This window comes from Podarcis filfolensis, assembly GCF_964270895.1.
Source record: "Podarcis filfolensis genome assembly, chromosome: 2".
Classification (NCBI taxonomy): domain Eukaryota; kingdom Metazoa; phylum Chordata; class Lepidosauria; order Squamata; family Lacertidae; genus Podarcis; species Podarcis filfolensis.
The window spans coordinates 104,853,210-104,873,835 of NC_139605.1; the positions used below are offsets into that span (position 1 = coordinate 104,853,210).

The window sequence follows — 20,626 nt, forward strand, 5'->3', positions numbered from 1 at the left end:
CCAACCGTTTTTGTTTTGAGGAGGATCCATGCCTGCTTCAGTTTTAAAAATGAAGAGATGAAGTTCATCAGCAGTTAAGTGACAAAGGATTAAGCATCTGGGATTTCATCCCTCTCTCAAGGAAAGAAGTGCCTGAGCTGCTAATGACATTAAATCTTCCTAAATAAGCCCATTTCCTCTGTCGTGTAACCATATGCTGTAGCCCTCATCATAAAGAGCTCCTTTGAAATAACCAGCCGTCTCTGCTGTGAAATTTGGATATTTCCACTCACTGGATTAATTAAAATCATGTGGCATCGTGAGTGTTTTCCATTCGACTGGATGAATAACCTGAAATGTCATTAAAGGGAACGATAGTGCTGGGCTTCTGATCAAATCGAAGAATAATGGTTTTCATGCCTTTATTTGGGTTTCACTGTCATCAGTAACCATTGTGCTCAAATACACAGCAGGGGAGGCAGTATTCAAATTGCCTCTTCATTGTTGTTAAGGGCCGGAGGCCACAGATTTTGCTTTCTTCAATGATTCGACTCGACAAATTTCAGTCCATTCACCATTCCTTAGTAAAGGTAAAGGGATCCCTGACCATTAGGTCCAGTCGTGACCGACTCTGGGGTTGCGGTGCTCATCTCGCTTTATTGGCTGAGGCAGCCAGCGTACAGCTTCCAGGTCATGTGGCCAGCATGACTAAGCCGCTTCTGGCAAACCAGAGCAGCACACGGAAACGCCGTTTACCTTCCCGCCGGAGCGGTACCTATTTATCTACTTGCACTTTGATGTGCTTTCAAACTGCTAGGTTGGCAAGAGCAGGGACCGAGCAACGGGAGCTCACCCCGTCACAGGAATTCAAACCACCGACCTTCTGATTGGCAAGTCCTAGGCTCTGTGGTTTAACCCACAGTGCTACCCGTGTCCCCTTCACCATTCCTTACTCTCCCTTAAATCAACGAAAGGGTGAGGTATTTTTGTTTTGTTTTAATGTTCTAATGAAAAAGCTTCGCATATTACATTTCAAAGGGGAAGATGTAATGAGGTGGGAATCATGTAGTGTGTTAATGCAGTAAAGAAATATTTGCAAATGTGGGTTTGGCAAAGACTTTCTGCCATGTATACATTGGCAGCAGAACACACCTGTTGCGTTTCTTATTATGTAGTCCCATACCCTCCAACATTTCTCCGGTGAAAATAGGGATGTCCTATTCAATAATAATAATAATAATAATAATAATAATAATAATAATACCCCGCTCAACTGACTGGGTTGCCTCAGCCACTCTGGGAGGCTTCCAACGTATTAATGAAATAGAATAAAACCTTAAACATAAAAAACTTACCTATATAGGGCTGCATTCATCCCCCCCCCTTATTTTTAAATTTTTATTGGAATCTTTTTTACAACATAACATAAACCCCCACCCCCCAATACACAAATCCACCCTCATTAAATGTGAACATAACATACAATGAACATAACATACAACAAACAAACAACCAAATAAAAGACTTCCTTTATCCTGTATCTGGCCTCCTTATTTACTCCTTATAAACTGTTTCCTTTATGAATAATTATTAAGATTTTTCTAATTATAACTTAAATATCCACAGAGTCTCCTGTAGACATTAATAGAAACAAGTCCAGGTATGTATTTTAGGGCACTGTTTTGTGAAGTATTCTATGCATTTCCCCCATGGTTTTTGAAACTCTTGTCTAGTGTGATCTCTAATTGCCTCTGTTAATCTAGCCAGTTCAGTATACTCTAACAGTTTGTCTTGCCATTCCCTTTTTGTTGGCACAGTTTCTTTTTTCCAGTTTTTAGCAATTAGGATCCTTGCCGCTCCTGTGGCATATAGGGCTGCCTTCAGATAGGGTTGCCATATTTCAAAATGTGAAAATCTGGACACAAATGTTGTTGAGCTTTTTGGGGGGGGCTGGGGGGGTGAGCTATTGTTAAGGAAAATTCACCAAAAAATCAACACTTCCACCACACGCCTGGGTTTTCCCATTTTTACCAATTTTGGAAATTTCACCCGGATGCAATTTACGACATACAGTGGTACCTTGGGTTACATATGCTTCATGTTACATACGCTTCAGGTTACAGACTCCGCTAATCCAGAAATAGTACCTCAGGTTAAGAACTTTGCTTTGGGATGAGAACAGAAATCGTGCTCTGGCGGTGCGGCAGCAGCGGGAGGCCCCATTAGCTAAAGTGGTGCTTCAGGTTATGAACAGTTTCAGGTTAAGAATGGACCTCTGGACCGAATTAAGTACTTAACCCGAGGTGTAAAGGTAAAGGGACCCCTGACCATTAGGTCCAGTTGTGACCGACTCTGGGGTTGCGGCGCTCATCTCGCTTTACTGGCCAAGGGAGCCGGCATACAGCTTCCAGGTCATGTGGCCAGCATGACTAAGCTGCTTCTGGCAAACCAGAGCAGCACACGGAAACGCTGTTTACCTTCCCGCTAGAGCGGTACCTATTTATCTACTTGCACTTTGACGTGCTTTCGAACTGCTAGGTAGGCAGGAGCATGGACCGAGCAACGGGAGCTCACCCTGTTGCGGGGATTTGAACCACCGACCTTCTGATCAGCAAGTCCTAGGCTCTGTGGTTTGACCCACAGCGCCACCCGTGTCCCTAACCCAAGGTACCACTGTACAAATCCCGGTAATGTCTGGGAAATCTCAGAGGTATGGCAGCCCTACCTTCAGAGGTCGTCTAAAGGTTGGTTCATTATTTATCTCCTTGGCTCGGAGGTCCCATACCCTTCACCCTTTCTCCGATGAAAATAAAGACATCTTAAGGGAAAGTGGGACACTCCAGGATCAAATCAGAAACCAGGATGGCTTCTGTAAATCCAGGACGGTCCCTGGAAAATAGGGACACTTGGCGGGTCTGTAGTCCTAATCACCGGGGTCGCGTTGTAACGGGTGGTGAGCTAGCTGACATGCAGATCGACGCCTTCAGCTTTCACCATCGGCCTCAAACACAAATCATTAAATGGGCACTAGGCTTGAGCAAGGCGTCTATGCCATGATTTCACATGATGTTCTGAACATTAGGGCACCTCCGTATCATTTAATCAGCACTGTGTGCAGCCTATGGACGTGCTTGTGCAAAGTGTTGCTTAATACTCAAAGCCCTGCCTTACGAATTATTGCTGAAATCCTCATGCAGCTAAGGAAATGTGTTTCAACGAGCCCTCTGCAAGATAGCGGCTTAGAAAGAACTAGCAAGCACATGCCACCTTGGCTGTGAATCCTGGAAGACCCACTCCCTGTCCTGTATGGCTTTTTCCACCTGGCCTGGGAGGGCAGGGCCCTGACTGACTCCAGCTACAAAACTTTGGGCTGGGGATTCGGTGTGGGGGTGTTGCAGTTATCTATATTGACTAAAGTTCTGCCGTAGTTTAGAAGACAATCCTTCTTCTCAAGGAACTCTGGGAATTGTAGCTCTGTGAGGGGAATAGGAGGCTCCTAGCAACTCTCAGCAGCATCTTAAAAAGCAGAAACATCACCTTGCCAAACAAAGGTCCGTATAGTTAAAGCCATGGTTTTCCCAGTAGTGATGTATGGAAGTGAGAGCTGGACCATAAAGAAGGCTGATTGCTGAAGAATTGATGCTTTTGAATTATGGTGCTGGAGGAGACTCTTGAGAGTCCCATGGACTGCAAGAAGATCAAACCTATCCATTCTTAAGGAAATCAGCCCTGAGTGCTCTCTGGAAGGACAGATCCTGAAGCTGAGACTCCAATACTTCGGCCACCTCATGAGAAGAGAAGACTCCCTGGAAAAGACCCTGATGTTGGGAAAGATGGAGGGCACAAGGAGAAGGGGACAACAGAGGACGAGATGGTTGGATAGTGTTCTTGAAGCTACCAGCATGAGTTTGACCAAACTGCGGGAGGCAGTGGAAGACAGGAGTGCCTGGCGTGCTCTGGTCCATGGGGTCACAAAGAGTCGGACATGACTAAACGACTAAACAACAACAACAACTCAGCACCCCGAACAAACTACAGCTCCCATAATTCTTTGGGGGAAGCCGTTATTGTTGTTTTTGATAACGTTTCATTAATTTTCCAAAATAACAAAAAAGAAAAAACCATTGACAAATTTTTAAACCATAATTTTGTGCTTGACTTCCCTCCACTCCTTCTTTTGGTTCCATTCTTTGTGCTTGTTCATGCACAAAACCGTATATTCTTAACAATCCAATTTTAAAACCTTCATCTTATTACAAATGACTTTTAAAAGTTAAACTAATGTAGAGATCTATACACAAAGCTTAAAAGATATGCATTAAACATTTGTCCCTTTTTTGAGCTCAAAGTCCTCTTTCTTTGTTGGGTTTCTTTCTTTTTTTAAAATCATTTTTATTAAGTTTCCCATTTTAACAATCCAATCAAATCACATTGAATGTTCAAAAATATTCAAATACATATCAAATAGCCCAAATATTCTGCCTAAATTATAATGTTTTTGTTGGGACTTCCCATGCTTCAAGTTCAGAGGGGCTCTGATCATTCTTTGTTGCGTTTCAAATTATTTAATTTGTCCTGCATAGTTCAGTATTTTATTTTGCCAATCTTCTTTATCTTCTTTGGCGGTGGTTTCTTCCTTCTGTATAGGCTAGTAGGTCTTGGCCTGGCATCCACTCTCAAATACAGGGACCAAGCCTTTCGTTCAATAAGTCCTTCAAGTCCTGTACATCTCAAAAAAATAACTTCAATTTTTTTTTAACAACCCTCATTTCCCACATTCTCTTCAAATCTTTATATGTTTTCCCCCAGGCCTTTTAAATAATTTTACATTGCCACCATATATAGTAACCTCTTATACTTTTCATTCTCTCTTCTTGTTTCTGCTCGATCACTTTCAAAGCCTCCCAGATCATTTCACGCGAGGTACCATTTTTATCTGTCAAAGTCTCCCAAATCATTTCATAAGAAGTACCACTTTTGCTTTGAACCACTCTTATTTCCCTTGTATGTTCCTCAGACCCCGTCCCTCTGACATTCCCACCTTGGTGGTTTGTGCATTTGCCTCTTTTAATTGTCCCACATCCTCTGAAAGGAAGTTAGTATTTTTGCAAATTTGAGAGGCTGCCTTATTCATGGGGGAAGACGTTATTGTTTAAAGTGGTATCGTAGTGTATGGTGTGAACATGGATGTAGGCTCCACATGATGTAGGCTCCCTTTGCTTACACAGACTTCCTGATTGGCTGGGAAAGACCATGTGAACATAGCTGTTTTCCCATTTAGATCTCTGCGTGGAGATGGGAGGTTGAAGCAGGCAAAGGAGGAACTACAGGGCTGGAGCCAAGAAGCAGCAGAGGGTTAATAATGCCTGGAGGGGGCTATGGGTTTGACATGTTGAAACGAATTTAGACGCCCACAAAGCAAAAGAGGACATTGTGCTTATATGAGCTGCAGTCAACCTGGAGGAATGAGATATGCAAAAGTTGCATTGTACAGTGGTACCTCGGGTTACAGACGCTTCAGGTTACAGATGCTTCAGGTTACAGACTCCGCTAACCCAGAAATAGTACCTCGGGTTAAGAACTTTGCTTCAGGATGAGAACAGAAATCACGTGGCAGCAGTGGGAGGCCCCATTAGCTAAAGTGGTGCTTCGGGTTAAGAATAGTTTCAGGTTAAGAACGGACCTCCAGAACGAATTAAGTTCTTAACCCAAGGTACCACTGTATGTTAGGGCTGCCATATGTCTGGAATAACCTGGACACAGCCAGAATACAGCAGCTGGAAGCAGTCGCTGAAACGTCAGAAGAAATCTGGACGTATGGCAACCGATGTTGGAAGTTCAGATTTTGGCGAAGTTCTTTAAAAATAGCTCAAAAACTCCCTTTTTTTGAGATTTTGCCAGAAAATCTCAACAACTTTGGCAGAAAACAAAAAAAGCTCAAGAACTTTTGTGTCTGGATTTTCACTTTTTGAAATATGGCAACCCTATGGTGGGCCCATATACAAGAAAACACACTTTTGAAAAAGAGGACTTGCTACTGAGTCATTGCAGGAGGGAAGAATGCACCAGGTCTGCTGGTTTTTTTTCTGTGTCTGATCCACACTTCAGAGATAAAGCCAGCGACTTGAGTACACAGGCCATGAGAGAAACTGGAGGCTCTAGATTGAGAGGAGATATGACAGGAATTCCTCCTCGTCTTAACAGCCGTGCAAGATTTATTGTCAAGAGGAAGCCGGGGAAAATCATTCCCACATAAAAACCAGCACACAAGCATTTCCTCTTTCAACCCCCTCGCCCCAAACAACTAGTCATTGTGGCATTATGATGCCTTAGAACAAGAGGATAAAAATGGGATCATGCAGAGAGAAAGAAAAGGGGTGGCGCGGAGGGGGGTGGAATCGCAAAATGTTTTTAGCCACAACAGGCCTTTCCTGTTTTGAGCACTAAAAATATTCCGGCGTAATCGCTTTTGGGTCTGCAGCCTGCTCCAGGGTGAGGTAATGCCCTCTCCTCTGTGTTAAAGACAACAATCCAAACAGAGATAAAGCTAATCATATCCACTGGCCTTGCCAAGGAAAACAGGCTCTCACCTCTGTACCAAGAGAAGACATTTCCATTCAGTAGTAGGTGGAGAAGCTCTCAGAGTGAGAACATTTGGTCAATAGGCCGAGTTCCCATGGTGTGTTGTCAGAAGGCTGAGGGTGAAATATGGAGGTGCCCTCAAGGTACAATAGGGTTCATGCAGCAGAGTCAGGTGGGGAATGTTCCCTGCACCCCCCCAATAGCCAATGCCTCAGTCCCCAAGCAAGTGAGGAAGGTTCCCAATAAACTTTATATATTATTTCATTTCTCTCTCTCTCTCTCTCTCTCTCTCTCTCTCTCTCTCTCTCTCTCTCTCTCTCTCTGGCTTGGTCTTGGGAATTTGTAATCAGATCTCACCATGCTGAGCCAGTCAATTCTAGGTTTACCACTGGGGCACATGGGAGTGCAGCAATGTCTAATTTATTTATTTATTGGATTAATATACCGCCCTATACCCAAGGGTCTCAGGGCGGTTCACAGAAGAAAATCAAGATATAAAACCACAAAATACCTAACAAAAATGAAAACAACAACCCAATAGCCCTCCCTCAAAAAAAACCTCCACATTTTAAAAGGGCATAGGATGTAAATCGGATCAACCAAAGGCCTTGTTAAAAGGAAGGTTTTTGCCAGGCACATAAAGGTGTATAATGAAGGCACCAGATGAACTTCCCTGGGGAGAGCATTCCACAGATGGGGGGCCACTGCAGAGAAGGCCTGTTCTCGTGTTGCCACCCTCTGGACCTCACATGGGTGAGGCACACAAAGGAGGGCCTCAGAAGATGATCTCAGGGTCTGGGTAGGTTCATATGGAAAGGGGGGGTCCTTGAGGTATTGCGGTCCTGAGCTGTTTAAGGCTTTATAGGTCAAAACCAGCACTTTGAATTGGGTCCAGAAACTAATTGGTAGGCAGTGCAGTTGGACCAGGATTAGTGTAATATGCTCAAACCTCCTTGCTGAAGTTTCTGAACTGTTCTTGAGATCTTCCTCTGCAAAGCCTGAGGATCTTCATCATGAGTTGGCAAAAGTGGTTACCTTTCCCCACCTTTGAAACTACTGAAGAAGGAAGCTGGAAGAATGATGCTGTGTCCCATTTTCTCTTTCAGCTCAATGGGTTTTTTCAAGGCTCAGATCGGCTGAACAGAAAGTGGAATGACTAAGAGGTTGTGGAAAATGGAGTGGTCTGGGAGGCTGGAGGAAGGGAAATGGACTGGTTGGGAGAGGGGAGCGGGAAGTGGGGAGTTTTTTGGGAAGAGACAACAGAGTATAAGGGGGGGGGAAATTCATTGATTCCCCTTTCCGCCATCAAATGACAGATCACATCTGTCTCCGTTGAGAGCACTGTCAAAATTGTTGATGCTACAATGGCACAAAAACACAGATCCAGGTCACAGATCCTTATGGAGCCTCAAAATTTTCACAGGGGAACCCCTCAAAACCACCATTGGATCATATGCTGTGTCACAGTTGTTAGGAGTGCTGCAAAGAGGGATTGAATGTTAAACAGATTGAGGTTGAATCCTGACAAGACAGAAGCACTGTTTTTGGGGGACAGGAGGTGGGCAGGTGTGGAGGACTCCCTGGTCCTGAATGGGGTAACTGTGCCCCCGAAGGACCAGGTGCGCAGCCTGGGAGTCATTTTGGACTCACAGCTGTCCATGGAGGCACAGGTCAAATCTGTGTCCAGGGCAGCTGTTTACCAGCTCCATCTGGTACGCAGGCTGAGACCCTATCTGCCCATGGACTGCCTCGCCAGAGTGGTGCATGCTCTGGTTATCTCCCGCTTGGACTACTGCAATGTGCTCTACGTGGGGCTACCTTTGAAGGTGACCCAGAAACTACAACTAATCCAGAATGCGGCAGCTAGACTGGTGACTGGGGGCGGCTGCCGAGAGTCTTGAAAGACTTATATTGGCTCCCAGTACGTTTCCGAGCACAATTCAAAGTGTTGGTGCTGACCTTTAAAGCCCTAAACGGCCTTGGTCCAGTATATCTGAAGGAGCGTCTCCACCCCCATCATTCTATCCGGACACTGAGGTCCAGCACCAAGGGCCTTCTGGCGGTTCCCTCACTGCGAGAAGCCAAGTTACAGGGAACCAGGCAGAGGGCCTTCTCGGTAGTGGCGCCCTCCCTGTGGAATACCCTCCCACCAGATGTCAAAGAGAAAAACAACTCCCAGACTTTTAGAAGACACCTGAAGGCAGCCTTGTTTAGGGAAGCTTTTAATGTTTGATGTATTACAGTATTTTAATATCTTTTTGGAAGCCGCCCAAAGTGGCTGGGGAAGCCCAGCCAGATGGGCGGAGTATAAATAAATTATTATTATTATTATTATTATTATTATTATTATTATTATTAACCACTCTGGGAAGTGTAGCACTGTGATGGGAATAGGGGTCCCCTAACAGCTCTTAGCACCCTTAACCAACTACAGCTCCCAGAATGCTTTGGGGGAAGCCATGACTGCTTAAAGTGGTATGATCCTGCTTTAAATGCATCGTGCAAATGGGACCAGTGTTTGTGTGCATGTTCTTTCTCTGTGTGTCAGAAGGGTGAGATGGGGGGTTTGAAAGTGACCGAGGGGCAGCGAGAGAAGAAACTAGAAGAGATGCGCTCTCTCAAAACTCCACTGGCCCCAAAAGCTTGGCAACCCCAATCTACCTCACAGGGTAGTTGTTGCGATGGAAAAAACACACTGAATGACCCCAAATATGTGATCCCAACCTTCTTGGAGGAGCATCAGGGTACAAATGCACAAGACAAAGGCGTAAAATAAATAAAATTTATTTTAAATAAAAAGTAAAGAGTTATTTTGTCAACTGTACTTTCAAGCCATTTGGCACATGGCAATTGCCAACGCTATTGCCCTGTTATGTCTAGTGGTCAGACATGCAAGGAAGTCGGTTTCTGCACATGTGTCCTGAGTCAATAGGGAGTCATGTTGCATAAGTGGTTCTCAAGTCCCTTTCCAGCAGCCTGGGCTGCACATGTCTGGCCCTATCAGACAATCAGATATAGTAAAGGTAAAGGAACCCTGGATGCTTAGGTCCAGTCAAATGCGACTATGGGGTTGTGATGCTTATCTCGCTTTCAGGCCGAGGGAGCCGGCGTTTGTCCACAGACAGCATTCCGGGGCATGTGGCCAGCATGACTAAACCGCTTCTGGTGCAACAGGACACCATAACAGAAGCCAGAACACATGGAAATGCCATTTACCTTCCCGCCACAGTACCTATTTATCTACTTGCACTGGTGTGCTTTCAAACTGCTAGGTTGGCAGGAGCCGGACCAGAGCAACAGGAACTCACTCCGTTGCGGGGATTCGAACTGCCAACCTTCGGATTGGCAAGCTGAAGAGGCTCAGTGGTTTAGACCACAGCGCCACCCGTGTCCCCAGATCAGTTGTGTAGGAATGGTGGGGTACCCCCTCCCATACGCCTCTCCCAAATAAAAACCTGAACAGCCTTGCAGCTTCTCTGATCAGATGATACACAAACAGTTCGTGATGGTGGGCAATGACAGCAGTGCTTTCTAGGCTAATCTAAAGTACCTGTTCTGAGGTGTTCTGTCGTTATGCCTCTGGGATAGAGCTGCTTTGATCTGTCAGCTGGCAACAGGAATCGGAATACCCCATCTCCAGCTAACAGCCAGCTAAATGATGAATGAGCCACGAAGAACGGGATTCGTTCTGTTACAGATATGCCCTCATTGCAACTAACTGCAGGACCCAAACACAGTTTTCAGACATTAAAGCCCAATATACATTCAATGGCATACAAAAAAGACCATCTCGCATGCAGTGTAACTTCTCTGGCATGGAGGCGAGATACGACGCTCCGCACAGTCTCCCAGATTGACAACCGTGTTTCACGAGCCCTGTGGACCAACGAAAGGATAAAACAGATTAGATTCTGGAAAAAGCCTAGGAAGCGTCCCCAAATCATGTGCATTTTCCGGGACTTCCCTGCTAACATTACATCATAAACAAGGCTATATGCATGGCCACCGTGCAAATCCAGAAATGGTACTGGATAACGAATCTGACCATTTAAATGCTAAGGCAAAGATTGCAAAATTGCATGACAGTATGCAGACTCTGCCTGGCAAAAAGCAGAAGCCACAAGGGAAGAAATGACATGTGATTTCTAAGCAGTCAGTGGGCAGAGCATCAATGTCTTGCATTGTCTCTCCTCATGACTAGTAGAAGCAGGGGGAAAGCATGCAAATTGAATATATGCAGACTTATTAAAGTGTTTCCATGATGAGCAAGTGATAAATCCTGATCCCCAGTAGCTATGAGGCACACAAGGACTTCTGATGAGGAAATGAGGTCCATGCTGCATTCTCCAAGATGGATGTGAAGGGGGGGGGGGGAGAAGGGGCACCCCCCCCCCGTTCTCCTATGGACCTCCTGCAACTCAACTATACAGCTGCAAATATGTTTGAAGTGTGTTTTAAGCGCATTATACAAATGTGACACTAGGTGGCACTGGTGAGCTATTGGCAATTCCATATATATTTTAAAACTTTTTTTCCAAAAAACAATTTCCACAGCATTTTTATATATATACATGTGTAGATTCAGCTCAAGTATGCCTCAGAACCCCTTATGAGCGGGGTAACTATGTGATTAGCAGCACACTTGGCAAACTTAAGGCTTGGTGAGCAAGGGGGTCTCACATCATAATCTTTTGAAATCTGTGAAAAGCTTTGGGGAAATCCAGGATGATAATCAATCAATTGGGAGATGTGGTCTCCTGCATTATGTGTATGAAAAGGGGTGTGTGTATCTATCTATATCTATCTATCTATCTATCTATCATCTATCTATCTATCATCTATCATCTTTCTATCATCTATCTATCTATCATCTCCAAGAGTCACATTATATACTACCAGCCCAAATTAATACGAAATTAGTGTTGCTTGGCTGAAAGGAAAAGAAGGTAAGGGTGAAGGCAGGGGTAATATTTAGAAATCACAGCAGGTTCTTCTTCATCTATGACATGAACTTTCCCCCAGCTTTCCAATTTGCGTGACAGCAATACATCAACGAAGCTGAACCCTTGGTTAGCCATTGATCCAGCTCCTCCCCACATTTTTGGCAGTCTTCAAGCCTTAAAAACAAAACACAACGCTACATGTACACATTTTTCTGGTCCTTCTGTGCCTTGTTAAATAAAGAACGCAGAAACATTTTTTTAAAAATGCAACATTGCTCTGGGGATTTGGGTACCAAAAGTGCGTGCCAACCATCAATATCTAAAGATGAGTATTGAAACTTGAAAAACTGGTTTTAGGAAGAAAAGAAATCTGAACCCTGAAAGGGAAAAAGGACAGATTTGCATTAAATGCAACAAGAATGCTACCGAATGAGCACCAGACTCCTTTCAATAGTATATCTGTCTACAATTGAAAGGTTTTGAGAAACAATTTGGGGAGCGGGTGGGACAGATGAACCAATATCAGTGTACTGGATGAAGCAAAGATCACCAGTGTTGAAGCAATGATTCTTCAACATCAACTTCGTTGGACTGGTCATGTTGTACGGATGCCTGATGATCGTCTTCCAAAGCAACTATTCTATTTCGAACTTAAAAATGGAAAGCGTAATGCTGGTGGTCAACAAAAGAGGTTTAAAGACTGTCTCAAGGCAAATCTAAAAAAATGTAGGATAAACACCGACAACTGGGAAACACTGGCCTGCAAGGGCTCCAATTGGAGGACAGCCTTTACCAAAGGTGTCATGGGCTTTGAAGGTACTCAAACTCAGGACGAAAGGGAGAAACGAGCTAAGAGGAAGGCACACTTGGCAAATCCACACCATGATCAACTCCTGCCCGAGAACCAATGACCCTACTGTGGAAGGACGTGTGGGTCCAGAATTGGCCTCCACAGTCACTTACAGACTCATTGTTAAAACCGTGTTTATGGAAGACAATCTGACTCGGCTACGAGTGATTGCCAAAGAAGAAGAACACTCTTTCAATATTATATCTGTCTACAATTGAAAGGTTTCGAGAAACAATTTGGGGAGCGGGTGTGAAGCATGAACCAAGAACAGCAAAGCATAAAGACAAAACGCGAGGCTTTTTATTATTTTTATTTATTTTTTATTTATTAAATATCTATACCGCCGTATACCCAGAGATCTCAGGGTGGCTCACACAATGAAATCGCAATATAAAAACACAATATGCTATGGGACTGGCTGAGATGACTGGCAGAATCCGCGACCAAGGAAAAGAGACGGTGGAAGAAGATTGGAAGAAATTTAAAGTTTATCTTAAGAACTGTTGTAAAATCAATGAGTGCTAAAATGTCATGGGTAATGTAAAACAGAATTGCAGTGATAAATGATTGGGTAAGAGAAAAAAGGATTAAAGAAAGTGAATTTTAAGTAATTGAAATTAGGGGTTGCTGAAAAAGTCTAAAACAGGGATGCAGAAAAGGGAGGTATGGGGAAGTCGTTGAAATAAGGTTTAAGAAAAAGAGGTCATGAAATTATACGTGTTTATATGTTTGTTTGTCTATGTACTGTCAGTTGTTTTAATTTATGTTGGAAAATCAATAAAAAAATTATAAAAAAATAAAATAAAAACACAATATGCATATTCAAAATAAAAACGGAAACAACTCAATAATCCCCCCCCCCAAAAAAACCCCCACGTTGGATCTCAATCAGCCAAAGGCATGGTTAAAGGGAAACATTTTTGCCTTTTATTTGCTGCTCTTCTTTGACGTCCTGGGGCCATCCAGTGCCCGGCTTTGATTTTTTTTACCAAAATTGGATACTCACCTTTGAAAGCCTCTTCCCGCTGACGATCACAGCTGAACATTGCAAGAAGAATAAGGATTTTTAGGGGCATTATGACTGGGTTAGTAAAACACAGCTGCCCCTGAAAGTCCCTCATTTTTCTTGCTGCCTCTCATCCATCCGTCCTGTCCCTCGGAGCTAGGAGAGCTGGAAGATTTTGCTTTCTTTTCGGCATGCCAGTGACGAGACCGCGAGCTTGGTATTTACCCAGCCATTTTGCAAACTGCCAGCCTGAATCAGAATTTAGCAATGAACTGCAACACGGGAAACTTGGCAAAGTTCAAGATCTTTTTTTATTTTGTTTTAAGAGTTATTGCACATTCCCACCTGACCCAGTTAATTTCAAGGGCTATCGGCAGATATCTGCGTGTGTCCCTTGGAGTAAGCAAACAAACAGGTAGACTACTAGAATCGTAAAATCATAGAATTATAGAGTTGGAAAGGACCACACAAGTTATCTAGTCCAACCCCCTGTAATGCAGGAATCTTTTGCCCAAGGTGGGATTTGAACCCAGACCCTGAGATTAAGAGTCACATGCTCTACTGACTGAACTATCTCAGGAAACACTACACTCTTTTCTCCTGCACATGTAATCTCTTGGTTGCTGTGGCTGTGAGGAGAATTTTGAGTAGCCAACTGGCCTCCTTGAGGAGAGCTGTGCACAGTGGTACCTCAGTTTAAGAATAGCCCTGTTTACGAACTATTTGGTATACGAACTCCGCCAAACCGGAAGTAGTGTCCCGGTTAGCAAACTTTACTTCGGTCTACGAAGCCGAACGGTGGAAGGGCACCGGCGGCGGGAGGCCTCATTAGGGAAAGCGCACCTCGGTTTAAGAACGGCTTTGGTTTAAGAACGGACTTCTGGAACGGAGACCGAGGTACCGCTGTATTTGTGCTTGCAACGTGATGCTGTAATAAAAGAACTATAAATATATCAAATTAATTAATTCATATCTGTGAAGTTACCGAAGGGAGACAAGGACTCTCCATGCCTGGCACAGGGGAACATATAGAGGACTACCCTAGTCCCTCTAGTCCACTGACCGCACACCATCATCTTTCCTCCAACTCCTGCTCCTTTCCACTGTCCCGCATCTCTATCCCATCTCTGACTGCTCACACCCCACCCCAAAACCTTCAGCTCTGCCTTGCAGGAGACACGGAATCCCGCAAATCACTACCCCGGGATTAGACCCTGGCCCTGCGACCTCATCCACCCACTGCTCGGAGCCCTGCCCGTCCCTGACAAGTGAATATCAATAATAATTGCTGGATTGATTTCTCTTCTGGACATGGAATGAATAAGCAAGCATCGGCAATTTCTTTCCTTGCTTCCGCCGGAATTCTCTGACATCCCCTCAGTTTTGCTACCTGCAAATAGTAGCGGCATTTTTGGGGTGGTGGTGGTGGTGGTGGTGGTGTTTGCAGCCATTTTGGCTCAGCCCTCAAATCTGGGTTCTTTGTCATATGTTTATCTCATATTTGATATATGATTTCCTGACCCCAGTCTGCCCTAAAACTAGACGTTTTTAAGCACGGCTTGCCCAACGGCTTGAAGAAGGGGTGGGGTGTTATTTTGTTGTTTTTATTGTTACGTTGATTATTTGTGTTTTATATTGTGATTTTATCTTGCAAACCTCCCTGAGACCTGCAGGTATAGGGTGGTATACAAATTTTGATGATGATGATGATGTCAAAGCACCCACCACTGTCTATTGTCTTCTATAAGCAAAGATTGCATTAAACTGCAGCTTCCAGGAATATTGTTGCCGTAGCTATAACGTGGTGGTCCTTTTAGTGGAGAAGTGGATCTCTTTCCTGGTGAAAGGAGCACTCAGCTTGCCAAGTTGCGAGTTCCGAAAGACTCAGCTGATAAGCTGTGAAACTGTAGTTAAATTTAAAGATTTTTGTTTGTTTGTTTGTTTCTTGCTCAAGAGCATACTAATCAGTCAAGGGTATTTGCTAATCACTGTTCTCTGAGCAGATTGATTTTTTTTCTCCCCCTTCCTGCGAGCACACATATTGCAATTACATATGTACTATATAAGCTAGTGTCAGAGGCACGGGGAAAGCCTGCCTTGCCCATCGCTGCAATGCAACCATCTGAATAAATTAATCAAGCTCACCTGTGCTTTTATCAAGTTTAATTTGCTTCATTAAACACCACACGCTTTTAACAGCATGCATAGCGGCAGAACGTGGCTAGACTCAAATACTGAAGTAAATGGGATGCCACAGCTGCAATTGCATCTTTTGGGTTCCATTGTTCTTTTCCTGACCACATTCTTTTAAAAGACCCACCACATCCTCTGCTCCCATGATTATCACCACTATTCCTCACTTATATTGCTTCTGGTAAGAAGAAGAAGAAGAAGAGTTTGGATTTGATATCCCGCTTTATCACTACCCGAAGGAGTCTCAAAGCGGCTAACATTCTCCTTTCCCTTCCTCCCCCACAACAAACACTCTGTGAGGTGAGTGGGGCTGAGAGACTTCAAAGAAGTGTGACTGGCCCAAGGTCACTCAGCAGCTGCATGTGGAGGAGCGGGGAAGCGAACCCGGTCCCCCAGATTACGAGTCTACTGCTCTTAACCACTACACCACACTTTAAGAGAGAAAACAGTCCTTAAAAGTGCCACGACAGGGCAGTATAATGCTTGTAAAAAATAAATAAATGATTGTAGTAGCAGTATTTAGTTATCAAAGGAATCATGGAATTGTTTAGATATACTTTACTGCTGTGCAGACCCACTAGGTAAAGGTAAAGGGACTCCTGACCATTAAGGTCCAGTCATGGCCGACTCTGGGGTTGTGGCGCTCATCTCGCTTTATTGGCCGAGGGAGCCGGCGTACAGCTTCCGGGTCATGTGGCCAGCATGACTAAGCCACTTCTGGCGAACCAGAGCAGCTCACAGAAACGCGGTTTACCTTCCCACCAGAAACGCCGTTTACCTTCCTACTTGCACTTTGAGGTGCTTTCGAACTGCTAGGTTGGCAGGAGCAGGGACTGAGCAACGGGAGCTCACCCCGTCGTGGGGATTCGAACCACGACCTTCTGATCGGTAAGTCCTAGGCTCTGTGGTTTAACCCACAGCGTCACCTGTGTCCGTGCAGACCCACTGGAAAGATGCAAATAAGTGTTATATAGTTGTATAAATCAGTCTTAATTTGTGATGGTGTAAATTTTCTACAAAGTTATTTTGACGAACTTCAGTCTGAGCCATGCACTGTGGAATATTATCTTTTTTTTAAAAAAAAAAAAAAAAGGCCATGTGAAGAGAAGCAATACAATATGCTGTCATCTACCAGAATAACCGGATTCATAAAGAATGAAACCTTGGTTCAGATCAGACATACTGTAACGAATTGTCAGCCTGGGTAGCTCAGTTGGTTAGACTGTGATGCTGATAATATCAAGGTTGCAGGTTCGATCCCCGTTTGGGGCAGCTGCATATTCCTGAAATGGGGGGTTGGACTAGATGATCCTAAGGGTCCCTTCCAATTCTACGATTCTATGAATCCCAGCCCAACAAACTACGGTTTAGTGGACCAGGAATGAACCATGTGATGTGTGTAGGCTTCCGACTCTTCCCTCCCTTCCCTGCCTAATTTCTCTTCTGCACCCTAACACAGTACAGTGGTACCTCGCGTTAAGAACTTAATTCGTTCTGGAGGTCTATTCTTAACCTGAAACTGTTCTTAACCTGAAGCACCACTTTAGCTAATGGGGCCTCCTGCTGTCACTGTGCCGCCGCTGCACGATTTCCGTTCTCATCCTGAAGCAAAGTTCTTAACCCGAGGTAATATTTCTGGGTTAGCGGAGTCTGTAACCGGAAGCGTATGTAACCTGAAGCGTATTTAACCCGAGGTACCACTGTACAGTGGTATCTTTGGTTACTTAATCCATTCTGGAGGTCTGTTTGTAACCCAAAACCGCTCGTAACATGAGGTACACTTTCGCTAATGGCGCCTCCCGCTGCTGTCACGCTGCCAGTGCGCGATGTCTGCTCGCATCCTGGGGCAAAGTTCGCAACAAGGGGCATCTACTTCCGGGTTAGCGGAGCTCATAACCCACAGCGTTTGCAAGGAGGACGGTATGTAATATGAGGTTCCATTGTACTTCTAAGGTTTGTTAAACCCCTTTCTCCTGCGACAATCAGGAAACTGTTCGATTTAACTAATACTTACAAACCCAGCAATCAAATTATTGTTTGCTATCCTGGATTAGGGATTGGTTAAACTCAGGCCTAGGCAAACTCGGCCCTTCAGATGTTTTGGGACCACTGGTCCTGTTAGCTAGGGATGATGGGAGTTGTAGTCCCAAAACATCTGGAGGGCCAAGTTTGCCTGGGCCTGGTTAAACTTAACACCGTTTCCTGGTTCAGATTTACGGGAGTGGGTAGGATGTTCTGAACACATGAGGAATTCCCTAAAATAGGTGGTGACCCCAAAGCTGAGGGCAAGCAAGTCTCCCTAGCTTGCAAAAACAGTAACTGCAGAAAGAGCTGCTATCAAACAATTTTGTAGCATTCTGAATGCAGAAAGGGTATTAGGCCATAACTGCTTCCTGGGTCAGTCTGAAACCATCCAATCCACATTGTTTCCAACCGGGCCTTGCCAGATGTTTCTGGGAAGCTTAGAAGCAGAAAATCATGTGATTTTCAGCCACTGTTCCACTTCTTCTGAACACAGAGGTCCTATTTCACTACCAAGCCACTGTTAGACCTACCCTCTGTAGATGTATCCAATCCCTTTTTGAAAAGCCAACCCAATCTGCAGCTTTACCACATTTTCGAAACAAAGATGTATTATGGCTCAGATCCAAAGAATTCTAGGCACATGATGGGACGTTCTTGCCTTCCCTCCCTGCTGAAGCTCCTCGTAACTACCAAAATGTAGCTGCTGAGAGTTGAGAAGCCCTTTAGAGCAGGATGCAAAGCGGCATGAAAGGCTGTACTTGGAATGTAAAACTGGGAATCTTTCCATCCATAAGAAGCTGCCACCAAGGTATGAGGTTCTTTGGGTCCTGGACCTGGTCTCTCTGTTGTTTCCAGGGACAGGAAACTGGATAATGTTGAACCCCAACTCTGGTCAACCCCCAAACAGCATGACTCACAGTTAGGATGGATGGGAGTTGTAGCAACATCTAGAAGGCCAAAGTTCCTCCCATCCCGTTGTATACAGTATGCAGAAGGGCTTCCTTTTGTCTGATCTGAACCTATTGTTCATTAACCTAATTGTCTCATGCAAGTAAACTGGTGCTATAGCAAAAGGATATTTGTCTCCATCTAGTCTATGCACGGATGCGGGTGGCCCTGTGGGTTAAGCCACAGAGCCTAGGACTTGCCGATCAGAAGGTCGGCGGTTCGAATCCCCGTGACGGGGTGAGCTCCCATTGCTCAGTCCCTGCTCCTGCCAACCTAGCAGTTTGAAAGCACATCAAAGTGCAAGTAGATAAATAGGTACCGCTCTGGCGGGAAGGTAAATGGTGTTTCTGTGCGCTGCTCTGGTTCGCCAGAAGTGGCTTAGTCATGCTGGCCACATGACCCGGAAGCTGTACGCCGGCTCCCTTGGCCAATAAAGCGAGATGAGCGCTGCAACTGCAGAGTTGTCCGCGACTGGACCTAATGGTCCGGGGTCCCTTTACCTTTACCTTTAGTCTATGCACATCTTTCATAATAATATGCATTTCTATTACAGCTGAGGATGTAGAACCCAGCCACCCAACAGCCATGAAAAAAATCTGGGTTTGGCCATTAGCAGCAAGGTTCACTGCAGCTGGAGGGAAGATTTCTTCTCCTGTCTGATTCCTAACATTTGGAAAATGAAAATTGCACATTCTGATTATATCCCAAGTCTATTTGTATACTAAAGAGTCCCAAGCTCTTTTGCCTTTTCCTATAGGGAAGGCAGTCCAGCTTATTGATAATGGCACAGTGCCTTGGGAGACTATTTTAATGATGGGGTGTCAATGATTTTTCAGCAGAGGGCCGGTCCACTGTCCCTCACACCTTGTGGGGGGCCAGACTATATTTTGAAGGAAAAAAATAAACCAATTCCTATGCCCCACAAATAACCCAGAGATGCATTTTAACTAAAAGGACACATTCTACTCGTGTAAAAACACCAGGCAGGCCCCACAAATAACCCAGAGATGCAGTTTAAATAAAAGGGCACATTCTACTCATGTAAAAACACGCTGATTCCTGGGCCATCTGTGCGCCAGATTTTAGAAGGTGATTGGGCCGGATGCGGCCCCCGGGCCTTAGTTTGCCTACCCATGCCCTAGGCCATCCAGCTGAGGCCAGGCCTCTCTGACCCAATCGCAGCTCTGCTCATTCACACTAACTTCTTTTGAGACTTTGTAATTGACTCCAGCAAGGTCTCCAGAAATAAGAGCAATCCCAGGCGGTGTATTGGAGGGCTGCATCTCGCTTGATTTTTTACACTTTGACACAGAACCTATATGCAGTTTGTTCCCTACAAAATACACAGGAGGAGGAACTACAGAATCAGTGAGAGTTACCTGACTGGAAGACCAGGGTTGCCATACTTCTGGGAAATCCTGGACATGTCCTCTTTTGAGGGGTCTATCCGCCCCTCTGGAGGGATATTTACAATTTTAAGCAAATGCCCAGTTTGGGGGAGGGGCGATGGCCTCAAAGAAGCTCAGCATATTTTCTTGCGATCGTCCCAGAAAAGATCAACAACTCTTTTTGTCCGGATATTTACCTCTGGAAATATGGCAACCCTAGTAAGCCAGAATACATTGGTGCCTTAGTTCTTGAACGGCTTAGTTGTCGAACAAATCGGCTCCCGAATGCCGGAAACCCGGAAGTAAGTTTGTGAACATTTTTCGGAAGCCAAACATCCGACACAACTTCCGCTTGAAGTCAATCAGAAACCATACCTTGGTTTTTGAATAGTTTTGGGAGTCGAACAGACTCCCAGAATGGATTAACTTTGAGAACCAAGGTAACACTGTATAATCAAAACAGTGTGGTTGTGCACATGCATGCAGACACGTAAAGAAAGAATTTGTGCAGGTTTCTGCTCAGAGTTCTTGCGTCTATTCTGAGACGCAGTGGTGAAGCAGGCATTCCAAAATCAGTTAGTTATGGTATTTATCCTCTGGAAGAACATACTATCTTTTATGAATAGAGCCTTGTCTCAGATTTGTTCTTTAAAAACTCAATCAGGCTCATCATCTTAAAAATTATACTGCACATCTCCAAGGAAACATTAAA

General features: G+C 44.6%; 3 long non-coding RNA genes across 3 annotated transcripts in view; 2 read left to right on the forward strand and 1 right to left on the reverse strand.

Annotated features, from left to right (window-relative positions):
* The window catches only part of LOC310755762, a 1,619,227-nt gene that overhangs the window by 1,146,064 nt on the left and 452,537 nt on the right, over positions 1–20,626 (forward strand). The gene's annotated exons all lie outside the window — the stretch shown is intronic.
* Positions 9,334–20,626, reverse strand: part of LOC310755720 — a 48,748-nt gene continuing 37,455 nt past the window's right edge. The window contains exon 2 of the long non-coding RNA XR_014544466.1: positions 9,334–10,437. This is a non-coding gene — a long non-coding RNA (uncharacterized lncRNA). The remainder of the gene's footprint in view (positions 10,438–20,626) is intronic.
* On the forward strand, positions 10,444–12,759 carry LOC310755767. The gene is made up of 2 exons (XR_014544526.1): positions 10,444–11,980; positions 12,576–12,759. It is a non-coding gene; the product is annotated as an uncharacterized lncRNA (long non-coding RNA).